Source organism: Amblyomma maculatum, unplaced genomic scaffold (genome assembly GCF_055883805.1).
Source record: "Amblyomma maculatum isolate TAMU_Amacu unplaced genomic scaffold, ASM5588380v1 scaffold_19, whole genome shotgun sequence".
NCBI classification, from domain to species: Eukaryota; Metazoa; Arthropoda; class Arachnida; order Ixodida; family Ixodidae; genus Amblyomma; species Amblyomma maculatum.
The window spans coordinates 9,583,896-9,602,763 of NW_028146744.1; the positions used below are offsets into that span (position 1 = coordinate 9,583,896).

At 44.4% G+C, this 18,868-nt stretch overlaps 1 long non-coding RNA gene across 1 annotated transcript; it reads left to right on the plus strand.

The window, feature by feature from the left end:
* The first annotated feature begins 9,766 nt into the window (after positions 1-9,766).
* Positions 9,767-17,314, plus strand: LOC146171652 (uncharacterized). Its single transcript, XR_014702802.1, has 4 exons — positions 9,767-9,837; positions 11,720-11,860; positions 16,118-16,275; positions 17,186-17,314. It is a non-coding gene; the product is annotated as an uncharacterized LOC146171652 (long non-coding RNA).
* The last annotated feature ends 1,554 nt before the right edge of the window (positions 17,315-18,868 follow it).

Genomic DNA, 18,868 nt, shown 5'->3' on the forward strand with positions numbered 1-18,868 from the left:
TAGTTAATGAGTAGTCGTGCCTCTGATGGAATTGGTCGCAAGAAACATATCACTGCAATTCAACAATGCAAGATTCCTCAGCTGCATTCAAGGATCAGTTTGCCCTCGTCGTGCTCATTCGACCGGGCAATGTTCAGTCAGTGGAATAAATGCAAGCTATTGAGGAAAGAGATATCGCATCTTCATCATAGTGCAAGGCCTATTTATATTCTTTCAATATCCTGTGCTTGCAGCTCCACTTTACCACTTGAAGCTGCCTCATCTTTCCATCTAATTTTGTGCCTCCCTCCTGTACGCTCTACCTCACCTAGAATCCAATTTGTTACGCTTAGCGACGATCGATATGTTCTCTTCGCAATACATGTCCTGCCCGTGCCCGTCGCTTCATTTCAACTACCATATCGAATGACAAATGGTATCTTAACTCAATCAACAAATATCTGGCGCGGGCGTTTGATTCTTCGAGCCCGTTGTTTTACTTTACAGTCTCTCAGTTGGAAGTTAGCAGTCGTTCTGTGCATCCTGTAATGTCCGTGTTTCTGTCTCGCTAAACTCCCCTTTTATCCATGTCTCACTGACTGCTCCAAAATTCACTTTACTGCTGTTAACTTCTCAAGCCGGACTCCGGCGGCAGAAAACTCCTGCTAAAGATAGGTTTTCGCGAATGCAATCGAACGATCGTCGCAACATTGGTATGTACACTTGCAGCAGCGCTGTAACCCAGCCTAGAACCGGCCGTACGAGAGATCAATCAAGTAAAACCCTCTTGGTTAGCCTCCACGTTTCAGCCCCATAGGTGAGTACAGGTAAGATGCAACTGTTGTATACTTTCCTCTTGAGCGATACCGGTAAGCTGCTAGTCATAATCTGTGAGAGCTTGCCAAATGCGCTCCACCTCAATCTTATCTTCTTGTCATTTCCTTTTCATGGTCCGGATCTGCGGTTACTACCTGTACTAACTTTCCTAAGTAGATATATTCGCCTACTACTTCCAGTGCTTCGCTACCTAACGTAAACTGCTGTTCCTTTCCGAAGCTCTTGAACATTACCTTAGTCTTCTGCATATTGATTTTCAATCCTACCTTTCTACTCTTCCTGTTTAGGTCACCAATAATTATTTGCAGTAATTTATTTGCATTAATAATTATTTGCAATAATTATCTCCTGAGTTACTTAGCAAGGCAATGTCATCATGAAATCGCAGATTACTTCTCCATCTACCCTTATCCCTAACTGCTCCCATTCCAAGTCTAAATACTTCCTCTAAGTAAGCTGTGAATAGTGCTGGGGAGATCGTGTCTCCTTGCCTAACACCTTTCTTTGTGGGAATTGTGTTGCTTTCTTTATGCAGAACTATGGTTACTGTATTCGTATATCTTCCAGCATATCTATATCTTTCAGCACTTTCACGCATGGCTCGTCTACCCCCTGATTTCGCAACGCCTGCATCTCCGCCGAGGTTTCTACTGAGTCAAGTGCTTTTTCGTAATCAATGAATACTATGTATAAGGGCTAGTTATATTCTGAGCATTTTTCTTTCGCCTGGTTGATGATATGGATAAGATCAATAGCAGAGTACCGTTTCCGAAAACCTCCTTGATACTTTTCTTGATTGCAGTCTAAGGTTGTTCTGATTCTATTAGCGATTACCTTAGTAAATACCTTATACGTAACAGACAGTTAGCGGATTGGTCTGTAATGTTTGGGGTCCTTAGCGCCCCCTTTCTTATAAATGAGGATACTGTTTGCGTTCTTCCATGTTTCCGGTACCGTCGATGACAACAGGCACTGCGTATACGGGGTGACCAGTTTTTCTAGCACGATATCCCCCCCCCCCCGTCCTTCAGCAACAATGAGACAGGCCAGCTCATTATCGAGCGCGTTGGCTATCCTTCGGACGTACAAGCTATCCAGTCAACGACTAACATTCCTGTTCCGTACCGGGCAAGAGTATATGTGGCCCCGCTCCCAAAGAGCATGTCTCCAGTCCACAACGAAGGCAGAAGACACGTCCGAGGGAATTATCTTAAGCGTGCAGTGGAACGCAGTCCGAAAACTGTCTATGTGGATGCAGCTCTTACGAACATACATCGAATGCAGCAGCAGCCGTGGTGGTGGGCTCTTTGTACACAGACGTCTCCAGCATGTCCATCCCGCACTGTACTATCACAGAAGCGGAAGTGGCGGCGATCGTGCTGGCCATTACCTACGGAGACGCGACAAAGCGAGAGCTTCACGTACCCCGCCGGGGTGGCGCAGTGGTTAGGGTGCTCGACTACTGTTCCCAAGGTAAGCGGGATCGAATCCCGGCCTCGGCGGCCGCTTTTCGGTGGAGGCGAAAAGCAAGGCGCCCGTGTGCTGTACGATGTCAGCGCACGTTAAAGAACCCCAGGTGGTCGAAATTTCTGGAGTCCTCCACTACGGCGTCTCTCGTAGCCTGAGTTGCTTTGGGACGTTAAACCCCACAAACCAACCGACAGCTTCACGTAATCACCGACTCACAAGCGGCGTGTCGGCGCCTTCTTGCAGGCAGAATACCTACAAATTTAGCTCGCTTCACAACTAACCCATTGGCTACAAGCTCACTGCTCAAACATCAGATCACTTGGGTTCCGGGGAACTCTGGATTTGAAGGTAATGAGGTCGCGGATAGGCTAGCTCGAGGTCACACAAACCGAGCGGCCACCAATCCTGATCTCACAACCAGCATTCCTGTCCCAGCGACTTACGGCGCGCGACTTAAGTACCTACGAGAACAATGTAGGATTTATCCCCCTCCACACATGGGACTAAATGCACAAGAAACGCGGGACTGGAGACAGCTCCAAACCAACACTTACCCCAACCTACATCAATACAAGATAATGTTCCCAGAACACTACACAGACGTGCCCTAGGTGCAACGACCAGCCCACCGCCTACCACGTCACATGGGGGTGCACAGGCCCCAAACCTCCACACATAAACATGCACCATTCGGAGGCGCACTAGGAGGCCACTCTGCTATGCTTTGATCTAGAGACCCAGCGTAGGCTGGTAACTCAGGCAAGAGCGGCAGCCCAGGCCACTGGGGTCTTGAAATGAATACTCCACTCACTGCCCCCCCCCCTTTTTTTATTCTTTTCTTTTTCTTTTTGAAATAAAGTTTCCTCTCTCTCCCCCTTTCAACAAATCTATAGTTATCTGAGCCTCTCCAGCTGCTTTCCCCCTTTTCATAAATTCTACTGCTTTTTAACCTCGTCCTTCGTCACTGCTGGAACGTCTGACTGTTTTTCCCTACCGCCAATCTCATTACGGTCCTGACTACTTTCTCTACTGTAGAGATCTTTATAGAACTTCTCGGCTACTTTGACTATCTTGTCCATATTCGTGATGACGTTGCCCGCCTTGCCCCTTGTCGCATACATCTGGTTTTGCCTATGTGCAATTTCTTCTGCACTGCTTTTAGGCTTCCCCCATTCTTTACAGCATGTTCAATTTTCTCCAATTATACTTCCTTATATCGGCCATTTTGCGCTTATTGATTAGCTTTAATATCTCTGAAGTTATTGTATATTGCTTCTGGGGTAATGTCGCCATCCTCGGTTAGAGCTGAATATCTATTCTGTAGCGAGATCCTGAACTCTTCTGCCCTCCCCTCACCGCTAATTCATTGGTGGTCTTCTTTCTTACTAATATGTTGCGTTCCTTCTTCAGAGTTAGACTAATTCGGAACCTCACCATCCTCACTACTCGTGCATTACTCTGGACGACGTATCTGCGCAGAACATTTCATTTTCGGCTCTACTACATATGTTACCTAGATCTGGTCACACATATGTAGTAGAGCTTCAAGGTAAATGAAGGCGCGATATCTGACCTAGACAAAAACAGCCCTGCCGCTGTGGCTCAGAGGTTGTGATGACCCACCACTGACCGTGCCCAGGTTAGAACCCGATCGCCAGTGGCTGCGTTTTGATGGAGGCAAAATGAAGCGTCCGTGGGCTGTGGGATGTCAGCGCACGGTAAAGATCCCCAGGTGGTTCAAATTGGAGAGGTGAAGGAGACCGCAAATAGTCGTAGGGCATTCCGTACGTGCCAGTCAAGTATGGGCTTATGGCAAGAGGCCGTTCACCACGCTGCGGTTTTCGCGCATCAGCACTAAATCCCAACAGACGCATTCATCGGTAAAGCAGGTGCGCTGCAGGTGGCCAGCCTCGCCACAGTAGTAACACAGTGGTCGAAGATTGCGAGTGAGTCAGACGTCGCTTTTGCGCGGGCGCTCCCGAGGAGGTCGAGCAGGAGGGGCTAGACGGATGTATGCAGTAGCCTCTTGGTGCTTATTTGGAGGTGGACAGGCACGACAAGTGACTGCGGCATGTCATGGCCTTTAGTGGTATTGGCTGGAGTGGGTTGGGTGAAGTCAGCTGCTGGTAGACGTTCCCAAATCAGCTGATAAAGACAGAATACTTGCAGCGGTGTTGCCGTCGAAAAACATTTTTGCAGCTCCTCACGTACGATGGTCTGTATGGCCTCGCGGAGCACGTCAGTGCTACCGGAGTCGACGATGGCGGCAGCTATAACAATGAACGGCCGCTCGTAATACTTGAAGTCAAGGGTCCGTTGGAATCCCCTCTGTCGGAATCCTGTCTGCCGAGATAGTGCATGACAAAAGTGGAAGGCACAGATGAAGATTTTATCGCTTACTTCCACTTCCGTCATGCTCGTAATGCCTGAATCGCATCTCGGGCGTGTTCTCGATGGTAGTGGCCTCGGACGCAAATTCCACGATGGTCGTGGGAGGACATCACATTAAGCCAACAAAGATGTGCTCCTTAACTCCCCTCATGAGATAACGAAGCTTTTTCTCCAAATACGTGTTGGAATAAGCCTGTCGGAATACCCTCATCATGTTCTCGAAGTAAATGAGGACGCTCTCGTTAAGGAGCTGAACTCTCGCCTGTAGGAGCAGCTCGGCGTGTTCCTTGCGGAGAACGGTGGTGAAGGATTGCAGGAACTGGTCTCTGAAGGAACTTCACTTTGCTACAGTAGTCTCATGATTTACAAGCCCGGTGCGAGCAGCTCCGCAGCCAAAAATACGTGGTGCAGCTTCTGGTGATCGGCGCAGCGATTATACTGGGCTACCCTCTCAAATATATCTAGCCATTCTTCCGGGCCATCGCCCGGAAAGCCTTGGAATACGGGCATCTCTCGCGGCTGTTGTAATGCGAAAGACGGCGCAGAGGTGTCGACCTGCATCATAATGGCTAGTTGCGTCGTCGCCGAAGGCGGTGCAGGAACACATGGTGGCGTCCTCCCAATATGGTGAAATTTTAGAGGCGAAAATTGTGGCTGAAGACCTCGAAGCCGTCGGCTACACTGATGGGGGTTATCTCGGTGGTAAGAGATCCCTGAGGGCTGGATTCTCGGCTAGTTGGAGGTTATCAGAGCATGGGTTGCGTTACCCCGCCCCTGCACCAGATGTCACGGAGGAAAGTCTCAACAAAAGTCACCGAGGACCACAGATCACAGAGCGGCAGCTAACTAGGCAGGGCCAGCACCTCAACGTTAGATCTTCGGTTTCCTGCATTTTATTAGAAATAGAAATTTTGTACTACTTCTTTCTCATAACTTTAAATATGTGCAGACGTTTATTGCACACACAACACTTCCGCATTATTCTACATTTTCTGCAGCATTCACGAGCAGTTGTAAAGCTTTGATGTAATACCTTGTTGATATTGAAGGCATAGTCTGAGAGAGCCTTGTCCTAACAAAAATCATGCTTGGCTGATGCCAGAATATTGTGTAATGGGGCATTAATCACTGTAACGCACCTGAGGTCACCACGTAACTAAAGTGATGTTACTAGCTGTCAGCGCATATTAGCCAGGTAGCGCTTCAACACACACACGTTTTCTTCCTCCTTCCTTATTGAGCCCCTCGTCTTCATCATGTGGTCTGTAACCACGTTAAACTCGCAGCAAGGCTCTACTAATCGTATTCCATTCGGTTTGGACAATTTACCACTCGCACACCACTCACACACCACCCACGCATTTCAAGTGCCATTTTGCCCGACGGTCCAGAGCAACCTTTTTCACGCATGAATTCAACATGCAGTAAACTGCATTAGGTGGCCTCGTATACAGGAGATGACATTCTAGGCACATGAGAGACTTCAGTGTATTTTAAATTACATAAGACCAGATTATTACACCAAGCAACGCGGCGCTAGATTCCACGTTTGTACATCTTTAAAAATATCAGGAAAACACATGCCGAAACTGATGTCGCCCACAAGAAAAAGTATATCCACGCCACGGTCCCGTGCACCACCAAGTTGTCATAATATTATGAATATTAAGCCATTTTATAAGTGAGACCATGCATATCTGAAAACGAATCCATACCTTTTTTCAGAGACTAAAATGGGGCAATAATGCTATTGCAGTCTTTAGAATCAAATGTTGATAAATGGTATCTTGTACATTGGTGTTTTATGGTAAATCATCGATGCTTTCCTTGTTCATGCGATCACATACTTCTTCGTTCATGGTGCTTGTTATATTACATGGAGTATGCTTAGACATTTACTATATCGACCCTATATTCTACTATGCAGTGTTTTACGCTGTAGGTACCAATAAAATTTAAAGGAGATTTTGACATTTTTTTAATGATATTAGCCATATTATCAGCATTATCTGTATGATATTAATGATATTAGTGATATTATCTGTATTACTTATGAAAGTTGACAGACGAACATGTAGAGCCCACGCAGGATATTCACGGCCAAGAAGGCGAAGAAAAAATCTCTTTGCTCGTAATCTTCAAACGCTGAATCATCGTTCAAGAAAATTGCGCAGAATTGTGCAGTAAAGGGACGCTTTGATGACGTCGCTGACATCCTAGGATGCAGTGACGAAGCTGGCGCTGCCACACGCAGAGCCTGCACACAGCCCGACTTCGAACGCCCAAGCAGTGCTGACTACGCTTAATTTTCGCCGCAGTTGTTCTTTGCGCATCGGTATCGCGTCGCTGATGAGAGGGGCTATAGTCTCTGATCATTCCTCGAGAGGTGGACTTGGATTCTGAGCTGGAGGCACGGGCGGACTATCTGATGATGCTTATCAGCCGAAAATGTATGTACACCATCATCGCTGTGCCACGTTGGGCCATTCTTGGTTGCACGTGAGCCCTTACCTCTTTCTTCAGCTACAGCAGCCTGAAGCGACACGCTGATGACGTGCATAACTACCAGCATCCTGGCGCTAAAGGGGCCAGCCGTTACTGTGGCGGCCAGCACACATGCCGGGACGCCAGCTGGTCCACCGCTACGATACCGGTGCAGCCCGCTGGGAGATACGAGCCTAGGGCAGGAAATCAAGAAGCACCCGCGATCGGTTCTGAGATCGCGAGGCAGAAGTTGTTCCCCGAAATGTCGGAAGACGGTATTTGAAGACTCTGGGGAACCGGGAGCAATATACGCCGCTGCCAAGAATGCAATCGGCCGCTGCACCGTGAGTTCGAACACTACGGAGAATGCATACGGGAAAGCTCCGTGAACTGCATAAACTGTAAAAACGTTTTGTTGAAAAATACAGAAATTTTCTGGCAGCTGTCCTGCCAGAAATTTTCTCTTCTGCTATGTTTTCTGTTTTTAAAATTTTCTGGGCTTTTACAGTTTTTTCTGTTTAGAAATTATCGAATTTCTTTGTAAATTGACCAAGATTATCGGTTATACAAAATTTTTTGTTATTTATTTATGTTTTTTTTCTGTCGCAGCGAAAATATAATGGCACAAATATATTTTTTTACTCGTATTTCATTCCACGTTTTCTGCCTGTAAAAACAATAAAATTGCGTTAAGCGCCAATTTCTTCAACGAACACTATTTTAAGGCAAAAGCCTTGTAAACTACATCTCACCAATATCTCTCGGCAATACTCGAAGGCAACAGCCTCGCAACAGCCACCGAAAAGACGCAAGTGGAAAAATGCGTAATAGATACCACTGTAACAGGGAGCCAACCAATAACGGACCTCAATGTGGCGCCACTAGTTATCTTCTTCCGAATCGAAATTGTTACGCAGCCGATCATCGGACAGCGTCTTCGGGGTTGCCATACTATTTCGCTTTCTATTCAGAATCTACCTACTATTCAAGTAAAAATCAGTCTGCAGTAGAAAATAGAACAGATGGAAAAAATATATCGAATTGTTTGCCTTCCAATCAAGGTTTCGACTGGAAAACAGAAAATTACTATTTTTTTTTCATGAACGTATTTCGGTCAATGAAGTAAAACAGATATTATCTGTACTGGTACAGAAACTTGCTTTAAAAATGCCTGTAATTTCACGCGCATTTTTTACAGCGCGCAACCTGCGGTCCGCGGCACCGACATCTGTAAATCAATTAAGCGCCCTTACGGCACAATTAACACGCACTTGACCCGAACCACGGAATAACGACCAGCTGTAGCTGAACATATTCATCCTTCCGCTGTGATCCATTGGGAACGTTATGCTAGTTATAGTCGCAACCACCCTCTCGAGAGGTTGGCTGCAAGCTGTCCTTCAAATCCAATGCGCGGGAAGGATGCAAGGAGGCGCTTGGGCATCAGAGCGCGGCTTCGAGCTGGAGGAGGGGGGGCGTCTAGCCGCCCTGCGAGCAAAGCACACAGCAGTGCGCACGCACGCATTCTTTTTTTTTTCCCTAGAAGTGCGGGCGGTATGAAAGGAGAAGCGGGCAGGCTAGCCAACGTAGACAGCGCGCAGTATCAAACCTGTGACGGCTTCATTTACGCGCCCTTCAATCAATCAATCAATCAATCAATTTTTTGTTTTCAAATCCAGAGGACGGGGGGGGGGGGGGCACCTCAGCGAGAAAGCAGTTGCATACTGCTTGAGAGTGCCGAGGACCCTCGCAAACATCAGCAGGTGACAGCTCAGCAGGAAGCTAGTTTACATGGAACACATTACAGGCATAAACATTGCAGACATTACAGAGATGAACAGCAGCAAAAGCAAAAAAAGGAAAGAAAAGGAAAACAGATATGTGTTCACCGAATAACAGCGCAATTTCACGGTATTACCGCAGTGATGTCATCAATACAGCAAAAAGGATGGGTTTAAAGTTTCACAAAATATTCACAGAGCAAAGTTGTCTCCGAGTAACAGTAACGAAATCAGCAATCAGTTTTTCGTGTTTATTTAGCACAAATGTATGATGCTCTCAGTCTTGAGAGCTATTTCTTTTTCGCCTCTGCAAAGCTGCATGTGTGTGAGCGCGCGTGCGTGCAAATAACTCACGCGCAGGCACTCAATATGTGCGGCTCCGCATACGGTAAGAACTCAAGTTTTCATTACAATGAAGGAAGCAAACACACGATCGCTGAAGTGGGCTCGCCACTCCGAGTCTGCGTCACCTCGAATACCAGCCACCCCACAAAACCACCGGAAGAAAAAGAACGAAAGCACAAGATAGCGAACGTACAGAACTGACGCTCGCTCGGCGTTCCACTAATCCCGCCTTTCGTCTGAGCAGCGCCGCGCGACAGCGCGACTGGAAAGAAAAAAAAAAGAAAGCGAACTCCACAAGACACGTGATGGAGCAGCGCGGCGTGGCAGCGCGACTGAAAAAAAAAAGAAAGAAAGAAAGAAAGAAAGAAAGAAAGAAAGAAAGAAAGAAAGAAAGAAAGAAAGCGAACTCCACAAAACACGTGATGCAGCTTCATGTGTCACGTGACTGCGCACCGAAGATCTGCAAAAACTCCCGTGACTGAGAGGCGGCTTTTGGCTGTTTGGCGACGTCGAGCGTGGAAAATAGTTCTTTCTGCCAGAAATCTTCAATGTAAGTTGACAAACTTTTTCATTCCTTTCTTATAAACGCTTTGCGCATACTCGCGGAAAATGTTGTGTTTCAGAAGTGAGCAGTTTTTACATTACAAGCGTTTACCCATTTTTTACTTTGCTGCATACTGCACGACCAATGCTCTAGGAAGATTTTTCATTGTTTAGCGTTTTTATCACCTAGTTAAGTTTTAAAAAGTGATCCTCGATTGTCCGCGGCCTCTTTCCGATCATTTTGCAACATAGTTCAGATCTTTAAGGCGTTTTTTTGCGGAGTTATTACTAATTCCTCAAAGGTAAACAACCGCTTGGCCTCGCAGCCATAACCGTCAAATTTCAAATATTGAGAGAGGCCTTGTACTGCGTAAAAGCTATGTAGACGTATAAAACCTGTCATTTTTAAATTCCATCAGATGTGTGCGATCGCTCGCTACCTATCTGTTTTATTTATAGCGTTTCTTCGTTGAGCTATTTGCACATGGAGCCGGTGCGCTAACCGCATGAGGCGACAATTCGCGGCGACATGCCGCGCGACGCCGTCGCGCGACGGGCTGAGGGCCGCCAAAGCATTGCCGCTCGTCGCCGTCGCTCGGTTTCTGGGTTTTTAGAAAATTTCGCGTGTCGCCCGGAAGCAGCTCGCGAGGCAGCCAATAGCAGAGGGCTTTAGGGTGCTCAACTTCCGTTCTGGCTTTTCTTTTTTTTTTTTTTTTTTCATTTTATTGCGTGTGAAGTTAGTTTTCCTAGTCCGGTTTGGGCGAAGAACCTGGTGCCTTCACGCGCTCACTTCGTCTGATCCGTGTATATATTAGAGTGCATCGAGATAATTCAGTAAAAGCTTGGAAGGGTAATAAAAGAAAGAAAAAGGTTAGCGTGGCTTGATATTGTTAATTTCCGAAAGGAGCAGGAGAAAGTCGCTGCTTGCAATGCAAGTCGGCATCGCAGTGTATAGTAACGCACCGCTGCGCTGTGACCCTTTAAAATACGATGCGTTACAAGAAATTTCATCAGTGTTTTATCGTACTTCATGCCGTTTAGTGTTAAAAATGGGATATAGTGTGATTGCATTCCCTTTGACCGAATGACGAAGCGGCGGTAACAGAGCAACGCTGAAAACGCGCCTCTGTCGCTGAGCGCCGTCGCTCCGTGCGGTATGCACCAGCGACGACAGGCGTTGGCGGCGGCGTCGCGCGACGGATCGCTAGGGGTTGTCGCCTCATGCGGTTACCGCTTTATTGGAACAGTCCATAAGCAACGACTTTCCGCGTAAAATTAGGTTTTTAAGCTTTCCTTTAGAGTAAGCACAGATTGGGAAGGGGAGGGGGAGATATATAATTTTATTTATAACAATTCGCAGACTTCAACGCACTAATAGTTATATTTATATCCTTAGTAGGTCAGTACGTATTATTTTAGTACAGGCCCAGTGTTCTTTTTCTTTTTTTTTAACGGAGGCGTGGCAAGTTATGTGGGTCAAGCTAACAATTGGCTGTGAATTAAGCGATTAGAGCTTTCAAAATTAGTCTTCTGTTTTGTTTAATTTCTAAGAACCTTTAAGCTTCACAAAGAAACAGCATATTTTGAAAAGTGAATTTCAACTATGGAAGTTCTTCGTTTATTAATGTTTGACATTGCTGACAAGGGTCAGAATTGAAACAGATGATAGGATCGAGTTTTTTGGTAACTTATGGCATGTGACCTAGAGCTGCTAGGAATTCATTTTCTGAGACAGCTTTTCTTTAGGAGTGTAGGGAAAGTAATGGTATGTTATGGGTTTTGAGAAGCATGGATTTAATGAAGTCTTTCTTTTACTGCGTTTACGGCTTGTTTGGCAATAATGCTTGCAGTCCAGCTGATGCAATTGTATTGTCACACTGCTTTTGCAGCAGATTTCATCTGCCATCGAGGGAGTGCTGCCTGAATATGAAGCAGACAGCGTCATGAATCTGTTGAGGCAGTTTATTCTATCAGCCATGGGTGCCCTGCCCTAAAGCATCCTTCCTTCCTGTAAAAGAGACATTGAATTGGTAGGTATCACATGCTGATGTTTTTTGCATTCATGTGTTTGCTTTATAACTGTAAAATTTTTACTGGTTCATGCTTTGCATTTATTGTTTTCTTTTGAGAGTATAAAGGGCGGATGTGTAACAGGCTTCATTAAAGCAAAGCTTGAAACCAGCTCGGTGTTGTTATATGATTCTTGCTGTGTTTTTAGCGCAAGACTGACATGTTGGTGAATCTTGCTCATAGTCTGCACTAAAGAAAATTTTTCATGGCCTCTTCAGAGCTTTAAAACAGGAGATATACTTAGCTGTTTTATTGCAGTAGTACCTACTATTTCTAGTTGAGGCAAAATTGAGTAAACCTGTGTTTTAATAGCTCAGTGACAAACATGGTTTCATAATATAGCTGACTGCACTGTGCATATGTGTGCATGTTCATGCTGACATTCAGTTACTGTTTATTTAGACTGCCTCAGCATATGTACACATACAGTGATGTTTCACTTGAACAAAGTTCAAGGGATCTTAGGAAAAAGTTTGTTGAAATGAAAGTTCATTAGACTGAAATAAATGCGTGGAAGATTGTTTCCATTAGCTTCAAGAAATATTCAGTTCAGTCGTTCAGTCGTCTCCGACCCTTCGTGACCCTATGGACCATGTCACGCCACGCTTTCCGGTCTCTCACTATCTTCCTAACATCACATAACTTCATCTGCAGTGCCTCGAGGATACCACTAACCATCGCGTTCGCTGCCTACCCCTTCTCCAGCGACCCTCAACCTTTCCCAACATCAAATCTTTCTCCAGCGACTTCTCTCTTCTCATCAGATGACCAAAGTAGCTGAGCTTTAACTTTAGAATTTGACCCTCCAGTCAGCAGTCAGGGTTTATGGTCGACAATATCGACTGATTTGATCTTCTGGCAGTCCAAGGAACTCTCAAGAGTCTTCGCCAGCACCACAATTCAAACGCGTCAATTCTTCGGCGGTCAGCCTTTTTCACAGTCCAACTCTCGCATCCATACATCACAACTGGAAAGACCATAGCACGAGTTATGCGGATCTTGGTTGGCAGACTAATGTCTCTGCTCTTTACTAGGCGGTCAAGGCTAACCATTGCTCTCTTTCCCAGAAGCAGGCGTCTCCTAATTTCATGGCTACAGTCTCCTTCCGAGGTAATCTTGGAGCCCAAGAAGAGAAAATCTGTCGCAGATTTTTAGGTTGTTCAAATCTTATCTGTGTCCATTTATTTGTCACTGCGCTGATTTGCAAGTGAAGAATGCGTAACCTTTTGCAGCACTTTTGAAAGGACTACAGTTGTTTTGAACTCGATTACTGTGCAAGCTCCTGAGAATCTTGCCTATCACAACGGCCTGCTGAGGAGACAAGGCTTTCATTTTCTCCAAGCAGATCATGGTTAACCAAAATGCACACATTTGCCATTCTTGGAGCTAAAGGGCTTGGTAGGGCTGAAGATCTGGCTTTGACTGGCTATGACTGTACAGCTAATTAAGCGTGCAGACAGCTATGGATTCATCTGGTCACAAGCTAGTTTAGACAGCCAATTCACTTTAAAGCTAAATAACGGCCACTTTTCTTCACGCGATAATGAAGAGTGGTTCTTAACATAAAAATATGCTACAAAGAGTGCGGACTGTGCCTTTTTAAGCGCTCGGTATGACTTTGAAGACACAGGATAGCACCGCGGAAAATGTTAGTTGAACTGAAATGAGCAACTGAAGTTTGTTAGAATGAAGTGCGTTTGCATAGTGTTCAATAGAGCTTCAGTGGGGGGACTTAATAAAGTCGTACAACTGAATACATCGTCGAAGTGACGTTCGTTCATGTGGTATTCTGTTTTTCTGTGACTAAATGAGAACATTTACTTTGCTCAAAGCAACATATACACAGATATTTACTTTCTTGCTAGTCACCAAGATTTGCAATTAACTTCCGAACTCATTTTATTCACAACCTAAATAAATGCATCGTTAACCCTAGAGCCAAATAGTTACTAGCAATAACAGAAGTAATATGTTGATATTTATCTGTTGGAGAACATTTTCTGTTTAATTGTTTTGTGTGTTTTTGAGTTCTGCAAACATGAGGGGGCTTGTTACAGAAGGGGTGGGCTGCAAGACGAAAGGAAGTATCAGTGTGGCGGCCCTTTTGTGTTTATCAAATAATAATGCATTCTAACATGTAAAACAAATGCCTTTACAAGCTGCTAAAAATCTTTTTAAATTGCATGTTTGGGTTCTGCTTGGATAAACATAGATGGCAGAGAGAGATCTTTCTGCCATGGGGTGTGAACTGTATTTTGTGCAGAAAGTCAGAGGCTGTCGAACATGTGTTTATAGATTGTTGTGATTGGGTTTTTTGGGGTCAATATCCTACAGTGAACTTTGCTCAAAGATGTCCCTTTAAACCCCCATGGAATTTGGTTCTCAGGTGTTGAAATTTACAACAGTGTTCTGTAAGATATGATAAGGCTATTAAGCTTGCATAGCGCATGGAAGCGCCGAATGGCTGTTCGCCATGCTGATCTTTATTATCAGACCTATCCAAGAGTATAATGAGGGTTCTGTCCAACAGATGATGTTTTGAAAGCTCAGCCATGTGTACCTGTGTTTATCAATGTATTTGAAAAAGTGATCAGTTTGAATGCGATAATTAGAGGTATTGTATCTAAACTAGCTCTCGGCCAGCCTGTAGTGCTTGTGAAAAGGCAACAGTGACAAGAAGGGTGTTTTGCTAGAGCTTTTAAGGCTCTTAAATCTGTGCAGCTCTGCTTTAGTACATGCATTGTCTCCTGTACATGGCTAGTTAAATGATTTCTGTTAATTTTATTACAAAAAGTCATTCTAAATCTTTAGATAAGCTTGCTCACCTCTATTGTTTGTTTGCATTGTGTTCACGCGTGCTATAGCTGGAAATGATGCAGTATTAGTTACAAGTAAATAAATAAAAGGAGCAGCAACTACATTTCCTTCCTCCGCACATTTTGAAGAGAAACATACATGGGCTCATTAGATTTTAGTGTTATTTGCAACTGTGTTTGATAGTGAAAGATCTTCCTGTCATTGCATAGAAATCTTTCAGAAACTTCTGAAATAGTTTGATACCAGGTGATGTGGAGGTTGACTTCCCAGACAGTAATGTATTCCTATAGTTCATACTGCACCAGCCAAAATATGAGACAGCAAAGAGGAGGACAGGACAAGGCTGGACTATCAACTGAATTTTATTGATAAGAAGAAAACAACGAAGACTCCTTCCGAAAAGCTCGCGCACAACCCAACCGGTGGAATGGCAGGAAATTGGGAAGAAGATGATGAAGAAGAAAATTCAAAGCCAATTCCAAGTCAAGGCCTAACGACTTTTCTAATAGATGAAATTCCTTACAATGAAGGCTAACCGACGCCTTAGCCACACACTTGTCCTCGGCTTTAGCAATGTAAAATGCTTCAACCAACTCTGCAAAGTTGATTACCATTGCTGTAAACTACACCCGTATTATTGAAGTCAGGTGCACAAAGGGACGGGTCATGCTCCGACTTACACTCTCGGGATTGCACATGTAGCGCAAGATTAGAACTCGCCTTCCCTCCCAGAGAATTGGAGTGCTCCGTCAGGCGCACATTTAGACATCTGCCTGTCTGCCCGTTGTATTTACAGCAAGAAACAAGATAGGAGCCTTGTGCGCTAGAGTTAGAAAGGGGCTCGACAGTGTACCTCATGATAGTTTTCGTTGTGCAGTGTCACATAAGAAAAAGTTCACCACCTGCAGAAAGAATGTGGTCTACCACGTTCCGCTGAACTGTGGCCGGTGCTACTACGGGCAGACAGGCAGATGTCTAAATGTGCGCCTGACGGAGCACTCCAATTCTCTGGGAGGGAAGGCGAGTTCTAATCCTCCTCTTTGCTGTGTCTCGTCTTTTGGCTGGTGCAGTATGAACCCATACCAACGTGCCCAGTCGTCAACCTTGTTGTATTCCTATAGTACCGTATGCATGCACAATAGATAAACGTAACCCCTTGCATATATCACTGAATCTTCCACTCTAGAAGAGAATTTTGTGCACAAGCATTTTACTGTAGTTTGCCTCTGTGGAGCATTGTATTTCTAATTCTGTGCTTCTCTTTTTATGCTGTTACTCAGCAACATATGAAGTATTTCTTGTTTGTTTCTGTTACTTGTGCATTTGACTTTTCCTTTTTTTATTATTCGAAATAACTTTCTTCCTGCTGTTCTGAGTAGTGTTTTCGTATGCATATGCAGTCCTCTTGATGCTTCATTGAGCCATATCTGGAGACTCCCTGTTGCCGTGGTCTGTGCCGACAAGTAAAAACTAGGCAACCTGACTTCCGGGACAAGTAGCAGTGGGACGTAGCTGCATGGTTTCTTCAGCATCCATGTGGATTTCTTATAAAACACAGGTATTTCTCCTATATTTCATTTTCATATGTGATCAAGATTTTACCTTGGTGACAAGCTCTTGAAGGAAAGGATGGACATGAATGGCACTTTCTTAATTTCTTACTCTCGGGAATACACTATTACGACTTGTTAACTGCATATGTAGCAAAAATTATGTGTGACTGCATATTCCAGCAGTAAGCTGCATGATTTTTTAAGGATGAAATAATTTAGCTCTTATTGTCGGTAGCCTACTATTGACGAGCCAAAGCAGGCAATATTAGGTACCAAAAAGTGATTATGCGGGGCGGGGTGGGTTTTAATGAGACAAGCTCTCCACGTTTTAAGCCTTTGTACAGGGCCAACGTGTCTCCCTGAATGTGTCTGGGACACATGCAAGTCTTGTATCCTCAAAAGGACCTTGTCTAAATTTAAATAAAAGTAGCGCCAACCTATTTTGAGTACGACCAGTTCAGCAGTAAGCTCAAAATTGAAGCAAAAAGGCATTCATGTCCTGTGCGATGTCAGTGCACGTCAAAGAGCCCCAGCTCGTCAAACGCTCTGAAGTCCTCCCCTACAGCATCTCTCATAGCCTGGGTTGCTTTGGGATGTTAGACCACATAAACCAAACCAGTCATTTTTACCACCCCATGTGACTTGTCTTTCCACGTATCTCCAAAAGATAGTGCCTACATAAGACTTGCCACTATTCCTGAGATTACCTAGATTATTATGTATTTATGTATTTTATGATTATGTAATTTTCCTCAGTGGAGCATTGCATTTTCCATTCTGGGCTTTTCATGCTGTCACTCAGCAACCATATGAAATACTCCTCCTATGTTTCTTTTACTTGTGCATTTGACTTTTCCTTTATTATTCAAAAAATCTTCCTGCTGTTCTGACTAGTGTTCTCATATGTACATGCAGTCCTCTTGTTGCTTCATTCGACCATATCTGGAGACACCCTGTTGCCGTGGTCTGTGCCGACAAGTAACAAGGCAACCTGACTTCCTGGACAAGTAGCAGTGGGACGTAGCAGCATCCTGGTGGACTTCTTATAAAAGAAAGGTATTCTAAATTTTGCTTTCATATGTGATAAAGATTTTACCTTGGTGACAGGCTCTTGAAAGGAAAAGATGGGCATGAGTGGCACTTTCTTATTTTCTTACTCTCTGGGAATACACTATTGAGACTTGTTACCTGCATATGTAGCAAAAAGTATGTGTGACTGCATATTGTAGGCTAACTATAATATACTTCATCATTCCCTATTATCGCTCTTGTATTCCCCTAGGGGCTTGGTGTAGCTGGTCTCCTTCAGTAATTATGTGTGTGGGTCATCTGCTATGGCAAACATAGCCATCACTCAGGAAAAATGGGAGCAAACAGGCATAGTGGCATCACTTGCTGGTAGCATGCACCAAAATGTATGTATACATACTGATACGTTGCCGCTCAACATGTGTATTTGCTTGATGTAGCAAATGGCAGAGGAGAGAGTTTATCTGATGACCAAGCATACTGGCGTGTAAATTTCACTCCTTTGTTTCCTGGGCCCCTATTGTGATAAACTAGTGTCGAATGATATAGAGGATCAAAAGGAATACAACTAAACACAGCAATAGTCTCTATCTCCTGAGGGTGTTTTGCAGGTACTAGTTTGTACAGAAAGTGGTTGGAAACCAGTTAGCTTATTTTGAGAAAAAACAGGCATCTGAGTGAAGAGAGATGTGTGTGATGCTAGCACAAAGCGTGCGAAATTGGCAGAAAAATTTTGAGCATGTATATTTCTTTTCTAGGTGACACCATGATAAATTTTGATATGACTGGTACATCAAACACATAATGTCGTTGCCGTCGGAAACCAAGTGTTTCTGTGTCAAGGGTTTGTGCAATAAATGAAGGTATGAATTTGCATCTGTTTCTTTCGCCACTCTCACTTTTCACGAAATATTACATGCATGTGAATAGTGAGTAAAATACACGTTATTATTGGACACGAAATATAGTTAGCATAACACAAGGTATTAATACTTTGTATGAACCCGATTCTTTAAAATAATGGTGGCCAATTATCGGAACACAGTCGTTACAGTGTCCATATATGCTATCAATAGGCTAGTCATAGGAGGTATAAATACATTCTATGTAAATACATTCTATTCAATCACGGTGGCCAATTGTCGGAAGGGAGATCATACATAGATCATACGTGTTCTAAAGACTTTCTTTTGATGGTCGATAGCTTCTATGATCATATTGTCTAAAGACATCGCATAAAGTGATCATAGACATTTTTGTAAGGGCATACCCAGGTGTACCCATACTTTTTGGAGGATATTTCAATAGACCGCAAGCAGCCTAGGGATATATACAAGACTCTAAGTGTGGACGTCAAATTTACGACACATTTTTTGACCACTCGTTTACACTTCTCAACAGTCTATCAAAATGTACCCGCCCGCGTGCACCGGCGTCGACTCCGGATCTTACGTGGTGGCTGGGCCCTGGGAATCCTCGCTGGATTTGCGAACCAGACACCTGGGGCAGTGACCACTCCCCCGTTCTAATCGATTTTACCTCAAGCACACTACGTAAAGTTCGCCGCAA